Source organism: the organism of the source record quoted next, unplaced genomic scaffold, assembly GCF_019419815.1.
Source record: "Pyrus x bretschneideri cultivar Hongxiangsu unplaced genomic scaffold, Pyrus_bretschneideri_v1 Contig6, whole genome shotgun sequence".
In the NCBI taxonomy this organism is placed as follows: domain Eukaryota; kingdom Viridiplantae; phylum Streptophyta; class Magnoliopsida; order Rosales; family Rosaceae; genus Pyrus; species Pyrus x bretschneideri.
Genome location: NW_025999798.1, coordinates 9,302,291 through 9,318,865, shown reverse-complemented (window position 1 = coordinate 9,318,865; position 16,575 = coordinate 9,302,291). Strand labels below are relative to the sequence as shown.

The window sequence follows — 16,575 nt, the reverse complement described above, 5'->3', positions numbered from 1 at the left end:
CCACGAAAACACATTTAAGTATTTTCTATTTCTCCCAAAATCAGCGAAACTAAAGAACCAAAAAAAGATACCGATTGAAACATGGAATGCATTAAAAAAATAAAAAGAAATCATAGATGAGGAAAAATGAAAAAAATTAACCATCTATACCATCGTTTAGGGCTACACAACCAACAACGATGCCTTCAGTATGTCTCCACTATTTCTTAGGTTTTGACGTCACAAATTTATCATATAGGGTTTTGATTTTTTTAGTTTATTTGATTTTAAAATTTTAGGGTATTTGTGTCTATTTAAGTAAAATTTTGGATATATTTGAAAAGTTTTATGAGAAATTGACATTTTTAAAATTAAAGACTAATATTTGGCTATATTTGATAAATACTAGAGTGTGTTTGTGTTTGTGAATTAATAAGAGAAAAAAAGAAAGAAGTCATGGCAAGCTCTGAGTGTTGCTCAAATCCACCAGCCCTGAACCCGTCCAGCGGCTCCGGCCCGTCGAAAAGCTCGGTGGTTTCGATACCTATGTCACTGGCTCCCCTGGCTCCAAGCTTTCCGTTCTTCTCGTCCATGATGATTTTGGTACTTTACCCACCACTGGCACTCCAAAAGTCTTTCTTTTTTTACTTGTATCTAAAGTTTCCGCTTTTTGTTCAGCTTATGATTTGAGTTTGTGAGTTTCAGTTGTCTGTGTGTGTTTTTAGCTTAATGGGTACTGGTTTTTAGCTTGTGTGAATTAATGCGTGCAAGATCTCACATCGGATAACTGATATATGTTGACTGGTTCTACTTTTAATTATATCAAGGTCGTATGTATCTTACTATCTGTGTTACGATGTGTTAGTAATGGGCTACTGGCTCGTCCATCTAAAATCTTTGTCACTTGTATATGTTTGATTAATTGATGGAGGAATCAGTTTTGACATTTTCCTTTTCCTTTTGGCTTTGTGCATATGTTTGATTAATTGATCAACTATTTACTTGTTCCCCAATTTCTTTTCTTTCTTTCGTCTGTTTTTGCATGATTGTTGTTCTTTCTTTCCCAGTTTGCTTCCAATTGGGAATTCGAATTGCGTAATCGATATTCGATCCTTCAAACCATGTCTCTGCTATACAGTTGATAGCATTGCTGTTCTATCAGAAAACCACCTGTTAATGTTACATTTTGTTTGGCCATGCAGGGTATGAAGCTCCAATGGCAAGGTATGACTCATTCCCACATCTGTTTTCTACAGCTAATTCATTTGTTTTGAATAGATTGGCAGATAAGTTCTTCGAGTCGCTTTTTCTTGGATGACTTGGAGAACACTATTGAAATTAAATACTCAAAGTTACATTAATCCTCAAGGGGAAAAAAAAGGCTATAATGGGTCTAATGTAACTGCATTTTGTATCAGATTTTACATCAAATACCTGTTCTGATGCCCTTTTCGTGACGCTTTCAAAATCCCCACCTGTATTTTTAGTATCAACTCTGTACAATTATAAATGATAGTTGGTCCTTCTAGTTTCCAACACCAGAAGTTGTTGTTTTGAAGAACAGTTAGTGGTTTTCACCTGTGTAACTATTAATTTCGTAAGATTGTCATATATGTTTAACTACTCTTCTTTTCTCATTTCCATTTTTTTAGCGTCAGCTCTGTACAATTGTAAATGATAGTTGGTCGGGCCCTTCTAGTTTCCAACACCAGAAGTTGTTGTTTTGAAGAACGGTTGTGGTTTTCACCTATATCACCATTAATTTTGCGAGATTATCACATTGTCATATACGTTTAACTAATGCGACCTGCCATTCTCTTCAAAAGGAAGCTTGCAGACAAAATTGCAGCTGATGGGTTCATTGTGTTGAACATGTGGCCAAATTTCAGTGGGCCTTTATGTTTTCCAGCAGCCCAATTGAATGGGCCCTTTTATTTAGCCCATGTGAGAGCCACGTGAGGTGGCCTAGGGTTTTAATTGGCAGCATCTGCTGCCTTTTGTTTGAGCAGAATTTCAGCAGCAGAAAGGTATCGTTTGGTATGCAGACAGGACGGGACGAAACGGAATGGGACGGGACGGAACGGGACAGGACGGGACGGAACGGAACGGAGCGGGAGCAAAGATGCCCTCGGATGGAAACAAGGAGGAAGAAGAAGGAGACGAAGAGGTTATAATTTTGTGTTCCACGGATGTGGAACGAGTCGTTCTAGGGGGTGAGGTGGAACGAAAATTCACCCAAAACTCGTTCCACCCGTTTTAGGCGCACCAAACGTGGGACGGAACGCATTGTCCCACTCTGTTCCGTCCCGTCCCACGTACCAAACGGTAAGAGAACGAAAAAAGAGTGTCGCAGCCCCTTTTTTGGAGAGAAGAAGAAAGTGTGCTCCTCTCATTTGGTTAGCACTCACTCAATTAAAGTTATATTTGTTGTAATAGCTTTGAGCTTTGTATAAAGAAGAAACTATTCATTATATTTGTTTCTCTATTTGTTTCTTTGGTGAGTGAAAGCTTTTGAGTGTATTGGGATTTGGGTTGTGAGATTACCAACATTTTGTAAACTCCCATTTGGTTGATAGTGGAGTATTGGGTGGGCTCTTACTGTTTTGATGATGTACTCTAGTTACATAACTGTTGAGGAACCTCGTTAAAATCTTAGTGTCTTTTATATTTTGTTCTTGCATTTCATTTGATATATTATCTGTGGGTTAGCTTGAGTTGGTTTCAATTGGTTTGGTGCTATCCTAGCACAACACATTGTTGTGCTCCCAGACTTCTTCAACGGAGACCCTTTTAATGGGGACCATGCCTCTATTCTCGTTTGGAGGAAAGCTCATGCACCGATTGGTTATTTTGTTTTGATGCATATCTCTAAATATTTTGGTTGTTTGTAATATAAGTCCTTTCACAAGTATCTGTATGTATGTGATTTGTGAATTTCTTAGAACTTGGGAGACATTTTCATTTTAGCTTGGCATGTAGTAAGTGTAGAGGGATGGAAATACTTAACAAGTTTATGGGAAATCTGAGTTGCTACAGCAGAGCTCTTGTATTACTTCTTATTGTAACTTCTTACTGTAACTCTCTTGATACAAAATGATATGCCAAAGGCTATATAAAGAGAATACAAAGTACTAGAGAGTTCTTCCTAGATAACTTAACAGACATAGGCTAGGAACTCTAATACAATCACTCTAGAATAATTGTTCTTGGGAATGTCTAGAGTCTTAACATTTAGGGTAGCGCAAGAATAATTGTTCTTGGGAATGTCTAGAGTCTTAGCATTTAGGATAGTGCATTAATTCCAACACTCCTCCTTAATGCACTTTCTTCACAACTCCAATGAGCTCTCTGAGGTAGCAAAACTTTTCTTTCAGAAGTGCCTTGGTGAGTAAGTTTGCTAGCTGCTCATCCGTTCGGCAATATTTAAACTGAATTTCTTTATTCTCAACAGCTTTTCTGACAAAATGATATTTGACTGCCATGTGCTTGTACGATCATGATTGGCTGGATTTTTTCCAATTGCAATGGCTGACTTGTTGTCACAGTACAATACAGTGCCTCCTTCTTGCTTTTCTTTGATATCTTCAAGAATTGTTTGAAGCCATACGGCTTAAGATGCTGCTTTTGCTGCTGCCACATACTCTGCTTCAGCAGATGATTGTGCCACCACACTTTGTTTCTTCGTACGCCAAGAACATATCCTTGAGCCAAGATAGAAAACGTAGGCCGATGTACTTTTCATATCATCAAGACATCCAACCCAATCACTATCGGTGTGCCCGATGAGCCTTGAACTTCGTGCTTAATCCTTGTATATAATTCCATAGTCAACCGTGCCCTACACATACCTTAACACTCTTTTTCCGGCACCAAAGTGAAGCTGACTTGGTTCCTCCATGTATCTTGAAAACATACTTGAAGCAAACATGATATCTGGCCTAGTGGCAGTGAGATATAAAAGACTACCGATCAAACTTTGATACTTTGTGGCATCAGCTTTCTTTGCATCATTACATTTCTTCATCTTTTCATTCGGCATCAAAGGAGTAGCTACTGTTTTGCAGTCAGACAAATTGAACTTCTTGAGCAGATTTTCTACCTATTTCTTTTGAGAAATAAATATCCCATTTTTGGTTTGAGAAACTTCAATTCCCAAGAAATAATGAAGCAAACCCAGATCACTCATCTCATAGGTGTTCATCATATCTTTCTTGAACTGCTGTAACAAACTTTGATCATTTCCAGTGAAGACTAAGTCATCCATATATAAGGAAACAATAAGAATGGAAGCTCATCTCTTCAAAACATGGAGTGTAGGCTTACTTTGGCTATTTTCAAAACCACGCTTGGCAAATTACTTATCAATTTCAGCATACCACGTTCGAGGTGCTTGCTTTAACCCGTAAAGGGCCTTTTTTAGCTTGTAAACTTTGTCTTCTCCCCCTTCAATTCCCAAGAAATAATGAAGCAAACCTAGATCACTCATCTCATAGGTGCTCATTGTATCTTTCTTGAACTGTTGTAATAAACTTTGACTATTTCTAGTGAAGACTAAGTCATCCATATATAAGGAAACAATGAGAATGGAAGCTCCTCTCTTCAAAACATAGAGTGTAGGCTCACTTTGGCTCTTTTCGGCTTGGCAAAATACTTATCAATTTCAGCATACCATGTTCGAGGTGCTTGCTTTAACCCGTAAAGGACATTTTTTAGCTTGTAAACTTTGTCTTCTCCCCCTTCAAGCATGAAACCTAGGGGTTGTTTAACGTAAACTTCTTTTTCCAACACTTCATTCAAAAATGCAGAATTCACATTAAGTTGATAAATCAACCAATTCCTTTGAGCAGCAAGAGCAATCAAAGTTCTAACAGTTTCCAATCGTGCAACTGGAGCAAAGGTTTCAGAAAAATCAATACCTAGCTTTTGAGTAAAGTCTCTTGCCATGATCCTAGCTTTGTGCTTTTGAATGCTCCCATCTTGATTGAATTTCTTCTTGAAAATCCACTTCACGTCTATGACATCTCCATCTTGTGGATAATCAACCAACTCCCATGTTTGATTTTTCTCGATCATTCTTATCTCCTCCTTCATGGCTTTCACCCATATTTCATGATTTTGTGCCTCTTCAAAGCTTTCCGGGTCTACACCAATGAAATTGCAAATCTCGTACACTTCTTGCAAACTCCGAGTTCTTAATGGAGGACTTTCTGATGAAGAGTAGTTTGGAGAAACAGGTTCTGCATTCGAACTGCTTCTAGCATCATTTGAACTTCTTCTTTCGGCAACTATTGGAGTCTGAGGCGTGACTTCTTCTTGCTGTTGTTCTCTTGGAATTTCACCTTCTTCTTGCACAATTGCATATGGCATCTCCTGCACTTTATTTTCATTTCAATCCCAACTAGTTTTTTCATTAAAAATGACATCTTTACTCACAATCAATTTCTTAGTTTCAACATTATAAAGCTCATAACCTTCGGTGCTGGAACAATAGCCAAGAAAGATACATTTTTGGCTTTCTTCATCAAGCTTAGTTCTCTTTTTAGCAGGAATATGAGCATAACAAATGCAGCCAAAATTTTTGAAATGACTCACTGAAGGTTTGAATCCGCTCCAAGCTTCAAATGGAGTTTTGTTCTTTACGACTTTGGTTAGACATCTATTAAGAATGTATACTGCTGTATACACAGCTTCTGCCCAAAAACTTTTTGGTAGCCCTTTCTCATTCATCCTGGATCTAGCCATCTCCACGATTGTTTGGTTCTTTCTTTTGGCAATCCCATTTTGCTGGGGACTATACCATGCTGTCAATTGCTTCCAAATGGCTTCATCTTTGCAGTAGTCTTCAAATTCATGAGAGGTATATTCGCATCCTCTGTCACATCGAACGATTTTGATGCTGCAACAACTTAGCTTTTCTACTAAAGCTTTGAATTGTTTGAAGATAGTGAAAGTTTCTGATCTCTCCTTCAAAATGTAAACCCATGTCATCCTCAAAAAATCATCAATGAACATAAGAAAGTACCTATGTTGGCTTAAGGAAGAAATTGGCATTTTGCCACAAATATCGGTATGCACAAGTTCCAGCGGTGCCTTTGCTCTCCACGTGTTGTGACTTGGGAGTGAATTACGGTGCTGCTTGCACAACATCAACCTTCAAAAAAACTTCATTTCCACAATGCATTGAAAGGGGAAAAGTTTGATTTGTCTCCATCAGAACTGATGCAATGAGCTGCTCATTATCCTTCTTGTCATAAATAATGCAATCCACATCTTTGAAAACAGCTTTGTAGCCATTTCGCATAAGTTCCCCAACACTTAATAAATTTTGAGCTATATTTGGAACAAGCAAAACATCACGGATATATTTGACTCCCCTTTTTGTTTGGACAGGAACAGTGCCTTTCCCCAATGCTTGGTGATAATAATCATCTTCCATCTTTATTCTGGAGTAATGTATGTGTCCAGATCAACAAATAATTTTTCATTTGATGTCATATGATTGCTGCAACCGCTATCCACGTACCAAACATTATTTCCTTCTCCAGATTTTGATTGACTAGCTTAAAATAATATTCCTTGTTTTGCATCATCCTTCTCCGCAAAATTTGCTTGATTAGAATTCTTGAATCTGCATTACTTTTCAAAATGTCCAAATTTGTTGCAATAATGACATTTGGCTTCCCACGGTTAATACAATTAGCTGTATCATGGTTACTTTTGTTACAAACCTTGCAAAAAGGCTTATTACCTTTGTTGCTTTCGGCATCATCTCTTCTGCTAGACTCACATTTCTTCCATCTTCTTTGCTCCCCGCTTTGCTGGTCATCTCGAGCATTGCTTTTCTTGAAGAACTTCTTGGATTTGAATGTGAACTACGATTGGAAAGCACTTTCAAGATACTGCTCATTATTTCGTCTCAGCCTTCTTTGCTCATAAGACTTTAGAGAACCCATCAATTGCTCTAGTGATAAAGTGGTGAGGTCATTCAACTCTTCAATGGCCAAAACAATCGAATCGTATTTTTTGGCAAGCTGATCAAGATCTTCTCAACAACCTGCTGGTCAGACATCTATTCTCCAAGTGTTCTAATTTGATTCACCACTTTAACAACTCTGGAAAAGTAGTCTTGGATGCATTCTGATTCCTTCATCTTCAAATTGTGGAACTCTCTGCGCAACGTCTGGAGCTTGATGGCTTTTACCTTGCTATCACCTTGGAACTCCTTTTCTAATATCTCCCACGCTTTTTTTGCTGTTTGGGCTCTTATGATTCTTGGAAAAATGTTGCCAGTGACTTCGTTTTGAATTTTTGAGAAAGCCTTGGCATCTTTCATGCATTACATATGCTTCAAACTTTTCTCTCTGTGCAACTGGAACTTCGGTGTTGGCAGCTGGTTCTCCAGAGTCATGTTTCAACTTGGTCATCCATCCACATTTATTTTAAAGCATTTAGTTTCAACTAGTAAAGTGCCTCTTACTAGGCACCATTTCCATTTTGTATGCCATTCATGCCCTCTGGGCAAAAGCAAGAAATTGCCCTTTTCATTAGCAACATCAATTTCAAATTTTCCTTTACAACTTATTCATTCGGATGTATGGACGTCCCCAACTTTGTCCATTTCTAGATATCGATATTATGTGATCTTCATTGATGATTATTCACGTTATACATGGTTATATCCTTTACAATTAAAATCTGATGTGTTCTCGACATTTGTTAAATTTAAAACTGAAATGGAGAATAAATTTCAACGAAAAATTTAAACTTTTCTAACGGATGGTGGTGGAGAATATATAAACAAAACTTTCAAAGAGTATTTAGAAACACATGGCATTCATCATCAATATACATACCCTCATCATCCTGAACAAAACGTTATGGCATAACGAAAATATCGTCATTTGGTTGAAATTGGCCTTACTCTTCTTGCTCATGCCTCAATGCCTCAATCTTATTGGGCTGAAGTTCTCCATACTGCCAATTTTTTGATTAATAGATTGCCAACCAAAGTTTTGAAATTAACTTCTCCCTACACAAAGTTATTTCATCGAGAACCATCCTATGATTTTTTTAAGATTTTTGGGTGTGCTTGCTTTCCTTATTTGCGTCCATACATGCCAAATAAATTACACTTTCGTTCCAAGAAATGTATTTTTCTAGGTTATTCACAACATCAATTAAGGTATAGGTGTCTTGACCCATCCTCGGGTCGTGTGTTCATGTCCAAGCATGTTGTTTTTGATGAAAATAGTTTTCCATTTCATGAAAACTCCAGTGTTACTCCTATAGCATCCTCTCTGCATGATAATAGTCCTATTGCACTTAGGTCACTTGAATTAATTTTTAATTCACCATCACATCTGCCAGTTCATATCCCTACACCATTTCCAACTTCCCTTACCCACTCAAACTCTATCTCAACAACCCACCTAACCTCATCAGTTTCTACCCCACAACCATTAACTCCAATGTGTTTTTCCATTTGTATACCTTTAGAACCTACCCCCTATCCCACTACCATCCCCTCCTTTTGCACCCTTAGCCTTTTTAGGATCCACATCAGTCCATACCATGGTCACATGCACCAAAGCTGGCACCTACAAACGTAACCCTAAATATGTCCATACCTTCACCATGACTCCTTCATCAGACTCGGCATGTTATAGTCAAGCCCATACCTCCACCATCACTCCCTCGTCAGAACCTACATGTTATAGTCAAGCTAATAAATTTCAGGAATGGAGAATTGCCATGGCTGATGAATTTAATGAACTACAGCGTGCTGGCACATGCTTATTGGTGCCCTATCACTCTTCCATGAATGTCCTTCCGAATAAATAGGTTTTTTGAATTAAGCGTAAGCCTAATGGGTCTATTGATAGGTTTAAGGCTCATTTTGTGGCAAATGGTTTTCATCAGCAACCACGACTTGAGGCCATCTCCAACTGAGGGTTGGTCAGAGGGCTCGTTTTATCCATCTGGTTCTTCAAGAAACTAATATTTTAATGAACAGTACATGGTCATATTTGCCTCTGTCTCCAACAGAGGGCCAAAGGGTCATAGGGCCAAACATAATTTATTATTTAAAAACTATAACTTAAATTCAAATCCAACGGCTTAGTGAGTCAGCTAGCCGTCAGATTTGAAATTTTCTTTTGCTATAAATAGGGTGGATATTGGGCTATAATTCACACAACTTTGAATTCAATCTTTTTTAATTCAAGTTTGCAATGAATTCCAACTTTGGATCCTCTTTGGATTCCAACTGGGGGTCCTCATCCAATTCCAAATTGGAAGCAAATTGGGCACAAATGAGACGAGAAGATGAGGAGTTTGATGAAGAAGTTCAAGTAAGGCGTAATAAACAAAACAGAGCAGTAACCATGGCTGCGGCCGTGGTGTGTTAGCCAACTAAGGAACAACCTCAATGGGGTGGCTCTATTGCTGGTCGCTCTTACAAACCACGAAACAGAATGATGTCGCATGCCAATCTGATGAACAACTACTTCAAGCCTAACTCGGTGTACATAGAAGAGGATTTCAGATGTCGCTTCCTGATGAGGCGTCATGTCTTCGAGCGTTTACTTTGTGATGTCCAGCAGTTCAATCCATACTTTCGACAGAAGCGGGACAGAGCAGGCTGCCCTGGTTTCTCACCTCATTAGAAGGTTACTGTTGCACTCTGATTGATGGCCTATGGCTCCCAAGCTGATTCGATGAATGAAACCCATGGTATGTTTGAGTCTACATGTCTTGATACTCTTGAACAATTATGTGACACAATTGTTCAGGTTTAGAAAAACGAGTACCTCTGCGAGCCAAATCAAGAAAATCTGAATTGACTCTTTCTCAAAGCTGAAGACCGTGGGTTTCTGGGCATGATAGGGTCATTAGACTGCATGCATTAGGATTGGAAGAATTGTCCCATTGGATGGCAATGAGGCTTTAGCGGAAGGTCGAGAAAGCTAACTGTTGTGTTAGAGGCGGTTGCCTCTTATGACACATGGATCTGGCATGCTTTCTTTGGAGTCCCTAGATCCCAAAATGACATTACAGTTCTTGGGCATTCACTCCTCTTCAATAACTTGACAGAAGGTAAAGCACCTCAACTTGACTTCTATATCAACAACTGTCAATACAATATGGGGTATTACTTGGCAGATGGCATCTCCCCAAAGTGGGCGACACTTGTCCAAGCAATCCCAAACCCTAGGAATGACGCAGAAAAGTTGTTTACCTTACACCAAGAGGTATATCGGAAAGATGTTGAGAAAGCTTTCGGTATTCTACAAGCACGGTGGAAGATCATCAGCGAACCGGCAAGAGGGTGGAGTAGAGAAAATTTGGACTCCATCATGATGTCTTGCATCATATTACACAATATGATAGTGGAGGATGAGCAAGATGGGTATATTGATGGAGAGTCCGATGACGACCAAGAAGATCCAAATAGGTCAAGAAAGGCTCATGCAAAAATATATGATGGGCCTAATTTGCATTTCAATCCAAGAACCGGTAGTATCTCTATAAATGAGTACATGAGGCGCTATAGAATGATACATTCTCCTACCACAAATAAGTACCTACAACATGATCTTGTTGCACATCTTTGGGCCAAAAGAAGCATGGAGTAGGCGTTTATGTTTTATGTTGTTAAATGTTTTTTAAAATGTTGTTTAAGTTTCATGTTGTTAAATGTTTTTTTTTTTATGTTGTATAATTTGTATGTTGGTTAATGTTATTTAATGTTGTTTCATATTGTTTAATGTTGTTTCATGTTACTTAATTTAATTTAATGTTGTATAATGGCTTAGGAAGTTATAGGGAAAAAATATAATTTAAAAAAAAATATGAAACAAATTTTGTAAAATAGAAGTTATAGAAAAAAAAATGAAACAAATTTTGTGAAATAGAAATTATAGGAGAAAAATAGAATTTAAAATAAAATAAAACAAATTTTGTGAAATAGAAGTTATAGGAAAAAATAGAATTTAAAAAAAATATGAAACAAATTTTGTAAAATAAAAGTTATAGGGAAAAAAATAGAATTTAAAAAAAAATATGAAAATTAGAAGTTATAGGAAAATTTTTGTAAATAAAAATAATAATAAAACTGTAAAAAATAAAAATAAAAATAAAATCAAATGCAATGTCTAGTTGAAGTCAGCTAGCCATTGCATTTGAATTTTTTTCTTAAGCATTCCTGTCAGTTATAACTAACAAGAAAGATGATTTTTCTGGGTAGCCCTCTCCAATTCTGTGGGGCCCTCTCATATTCCACAGCCCTCTGGCCTAGCCCTCGGTTGGAGACAATTTTTAGGCTATTTTCGACGCTTTGGCCCTCTGGTCCTCTGGACTCTTCGGTTGGAGATGACCTGATTATGGAGAAACTTTTAACCCCATGGTGACTCATTCTACCATATGTATGATTATTGCTCTTGCTGTTCAATTTTCATGGCCAATACGGCAACTAGATCTTCAGAATGCATTTCTACATGATTCATTATCTGATGAAGTCTACATGAAACAATCCACATGTTTTGTTGATCCACAATTTCCCACTCATGTCTGCAAATTGCGACGTTCATTGTATGGACTTAAACAAGCCCCTAGGGCCTGGTTTCAATGTTTTTCTAATCACCTGGAAGTTGGAACACCTTGGTTTTGTGGCTTCCTAAGCAGATTCATCTCTCTTTGTGTACTGTCAAGGATTAATTTGCACTTACTTATTAATCAATGTTGATGATATCCTTATAATAGGCAACGATCTACAATGTATTAACCGTGTGATCCAGGACATGGGTTCGGCATTTTCTACGAAAGATCTTGGTTCTTTGAATTATTTCTTGGGCATGGAGGTTAATCGCTCTAGCAATGGTATTCATCTTTCTCAGTCCAAGTATATTTTGGATTTGCCCAAACGTACAAATATGGTGGATTGCAAACCTGTCTCCACTCCTGCCATTAGTGGCAAACGTCTCAATATGTACGATGGGGAACCTTTACAGGACATCACCGAATTCAGGAGTGTGGTGGGTGCTCTTCAATATCTCACTTTCACACATCCTGATATCGCATTTTCTGTTAATCAGGTTTGTTAGTTCATGCATAAACCTACCACTACACACTAGATTGATGTTAAACGCATTCTTCATTATTTAAGGTCCACTCCTGATCATGGGTTAGTGTAGAAACCTGGACCTCTCACACTCATTGCTTTTGTTGACTCTGACTATGCCGGGGACCCTGACAATCGCAAATCCACTAACGGGTATTGTATTTGTCTTGGTTCCAACCTTGTGTCCTAGAGTTCCAAGAAACAAAGAGGAGTGTCTCACTCAAGCACGGAGTCTGAATATCGCCAACTCGCTATCATTGCAGCCACTATTTCGTGGTTTCAAAAGTTGTTCAAAGATCTGCATCTTCAGCTTTCTCCTCCAAAAGTGTGGTGTGATAATATTTCTACAATCTCCCTGGCTTCCAATCCAATTTTTCATGCTCGAACACGACATGTGGAAGTTGATTATCATTATATTCGAGAAGAGGTCACACGCCGAGAGTTGCAAGTAGGCGCAAGATCAACTTGCAGATTTCCTGACTAAAGGATTGTCCACTTGTCGTTTTAATTATCTTCTCTCCAAGCTTTCCGTTCGCCGGCGACCGCTCAACTTGCGGGGGTGTGATAAACCACTTTTGAAAAGCCCAGTTCCCGCCACAACAATCAAAGCAGATAACTATGGAATCATTACACTTGTAAAGATCTATATAAACAAGAAATCAATACAAGCTCAGTATCGAGTGTAATTCTTTTACTATGCAGGATATGAGGCTCCAAACTTGAGGTATGACTTGTTGCATATCCGTTTTGCTACAGCTACTTTATTTGTGTTGTAGGGTGTGATGGATTAGTTCACTGAATTGCATTTTTCGTGATTTTGGACCTGCTTGATGTCTTGATGGACACCTTGAAATAATTACTTATCGTTAAGGGAAAGGATCAGAAAGATTATAATAGGTTTACGTGCAACTAAACTTTCAAATAGTTACAATCATTAGTTTAAGATCATATATCGGACGTAGCAACTATCGAGGTCCCTACTTTTGAAAATGGTATTTCCTTATGTTTAGAAGATCATCTCTTGCATCTTGATCCAAGTTTATACGATCTAGAAAGATAGACTGGGATAGTTTATCCTTCTAGTTCCCAACATCATCATTTTTTTTTTCGGAGCACAGTTGTGTTATTTACTTGATCAATCACTATATTATGTGCGTGTTTTCACAATTATGTACCCTTCAACTGATGCCACCTGCCTTCTGTTTTGAAGGAAGCTTGCAGACAAACTTGCAGCTACTGGCATTTTTATTGCGGTCCCTGACTTCTTTTACGGAGACCCTTTTGAATTAGGAGAGGAAGGATTTGCCGCTTTCCCTGGCTGGATAAAACATCAAGCACCGGTTGGTTCATATAAAATGTTTTAAGATTCTCATTGTGAAATTCTCTTTTTGGGGCTGTTTTAAATTGAAGATGCGTGTGGCTCCAGCTTGACTGTGCAAGTATTGTTGAAATGTTTCGCTCTTCTAAACAGGACAAAGCATTCGAAGATGCAAAACCAGTACTTGAAGCTTTAAGAAGTAAAGGTGCTTCTAAAGTTGGTGCTGTAGGATTCTGTTATGGGGGTGAGCTCATTTTCCCTTTCTGGTGGATTCTTCTCTTTACTCGATAATTTATGTTCCGGATTGTTCATCCTTAATTTATTAGTTCAACTTCAACTTATGGGAAAATGTTTCGGTTGACATTGAATCATTTGTGCTGTTTTCAGCCAAGGTTGTGGTTGAACTTTCAAAGCATGACTTTATCGAAGCTGCTTCTTTGTGTCATCCTTCATTTGTCACTCTGGATGATATCAAGGGTAAGATTTCAATATTTAATATTCAAGAAATACTTAGCTAATTAGTGTAGGTGTTAATTTAAACGAACACATACCTAAGTTTTCTATTATTTGCTCTAAGTGTGTAAATAGAAAAATAAAACCAGTTTGGTCTGAGTTAATTGATATATTCCTGGAACTAAATTGCAGCGGTTAAGGTTCCCACGCAAATACTTGGAGCTGAGATTGATGGTACGTCTCCACCTGAACTCGTGAAACAATTTGAGGAGGCTTTAGCTGAAAAATCTGAGGTAGGAAATATCTTGATTGAAAGACTCTTCCAATGATTTCAATGTATTTGTTGATTTTAGTCATGGACATCCCTATAGCCCTTGAGATGACTTCGGGTTGAGTCGTTCTCATTCTGTCATGGGTTATTGGTAGAACTATGTCACTAAATATAGGTCGAACTTGCCCGTACAAAACCAAAGGTGTTTTAAGAGCTTATGTACTATGCTTAGACATTCTACCTTCTTAATGTGACTTGGGTTCTTCTATGTTGCACGTTATATATATGGAATGACTCTTGTTTTTATGGACCCACAAATTACAAGCCAAGTGAAGATATTCCCGAAAGTGGAACACGGGTGGACCACAAGGTACAACGTTGAAGATGAAGCAGCTTGTAAGGCTGCCGAGGAGGCTTATGAAGATTTGAAGGAGTGGTTCTTGAACCTTCTTTACTCTAAAGTGGCTTTCTGATGAGAAAATTAGAATGTTCTACATCTTTTCTATAGTTGTTAGATTAAACATTTATTCCTTTAAGGTGCTTTGTTCAATTGCAACCTCAATAATTTTCCATTTATTTAATTTCCATGTCATTAATTTAAATGCATTTATATAGAGGCATAAGGTAGCTTAACAACTAATTGCCTATAATGTAGGAATTTAATTTCATCAATCCCCTTCTACGCATTAAATGACATTTTTTTTAAATAAAATAAAAAATTAATTAACTAATTCCTCATTACCTTATTATCAGTATTAAAAAAAAAATCTCTTTCTATTAAAAATGTCTCAATAAAAAGTCTTCAATACATATTTTTTCACGTATAGATATATAAAAAATATACTTAAAACTTATGGTACATTTGAGAACAAAAATATCGACTTTTGATACGTTTAAATTTCAAATGTACTGAGAAACCAAATGTACCAAAAATTCAAATGTACCATAAAACCAAATGTACCCATTGTTATGTAACCCTTTTGGTACGTTTAGATTTCAAATGTACAGAGAAACCAAATGTACCAAAATTTCAAATGTACCATAAATCCAAGTGTGCTCATTGTCACCCTTTTGATACGTTTAGATTCCAAATGTACCAAAATACCAAATGAACAAATGAACAAAAAATCACAAATGTACCACAAAACCATATGTCTCTATTAGATAATCATTTTGGTACATTTACATTTCAAATGTACTGAGAAATACAAAAAATCAAATCCACTATAAAACTAAATGTGTCCATATTATAGGTAACTAGACGTAGCTATATAATCAAAAAAATCTTTATTATGTGTTGGGTCTTCTGAATAATAAAATCTGACAATTTTTATTTTATAAATATTCTACTATATTCACAAAAAAAAAAAAAGTAAAATTATAACAAACAATAAAAAAAATGCATAGAGATGGATAATAATTGCATAAATACAAGGATAAGAGGAATAGAATAAAAAATAACAAAATGTCCAGAAAAAGTCGTGAAAAAACTAAAATTCTAAATAAAATTGAAATTATGTGAAAAAATGAAATTAATAACCAAAATTTTAGGAAAATGTTTGATCAAATTTTCAAAAGGAGTGTATGTTTAGTTTAAAAAATAAAAAAAAATGAGACGCCTATATCAAAATGCCCATTTTCTGATATATTAGAATAATTTGAACCTTATTGTATCGTATCAACTGCAACCTATTTACAGTGGACCAGAATAATGCCTGTATTTTTATGTGCAAATATTTGTATGTAAAATTTGTCGCTTGGAAGACTAGAGGTTTGAGAATAATATGGTGCTTTGAAGTTTGGAATTTGGTGAGTGGTATAATTCATGCTCATACCTTTAATTATGTTGATTAGGGCATCATAAAATAAATAAATTTTGTTATTTTAAAACCACACATTAAGCGATTTTTCTGTAATACGACAGATTTTCTGAATAGTTGAGAAATGTGAGTAACTGCTCAATATGCACAAGTCAATCAACTGTCCTGTTGTACTGCTTTGAATAAATTAACAAATATTAAATTCCGATGAATCTGCTGACCATGTCCAAATTCCCAAATTTTTTACCTACCAGAGAATTATTTCCCCTCTGTAAAGCTGTGCTAGCTCAATCAAACACTGACAAAGCGTGTTTGTGTTTGTGAATTCAGAGAAGAAAAAAGAAGAAGAGAGAAATCATGGCAAGCTCTGAGTGCTGCTCAAACCCACCAGCCGTGAACCCGTCCAGCGGTTCCGGCCATGTCATAAAGCTGGGCGGGTTCGATTCCTAGGTCACTGGCTCCCTGACTCCAAGCTTTCAGTTCTTATCGTCCATGACGCTTTTGGTACTTTACCCACCACTCCAAGTATTTCTTTTTTACTTGTTTCAAAAGTTTGCGTTTTTTGTTCAGTTTATGGATTGAGTTTGTGAGTTTGAGTTGTCTGTGTGTGTTTTTA

At 37.0% G+C, this 16,575-nt stretch overlaps 1 pseudogene; it reads left to right on the top strand.

Moving 5' to 3' along the window:
- Positions 1–435: 435 nt before the first annotated feature.
- On the top strand, positions 436–14,632 carry LOC103955656 (annotated as a pseudogene).
- Positions 14,633–16,575: the final 1,943 nt, after the last annotated feature.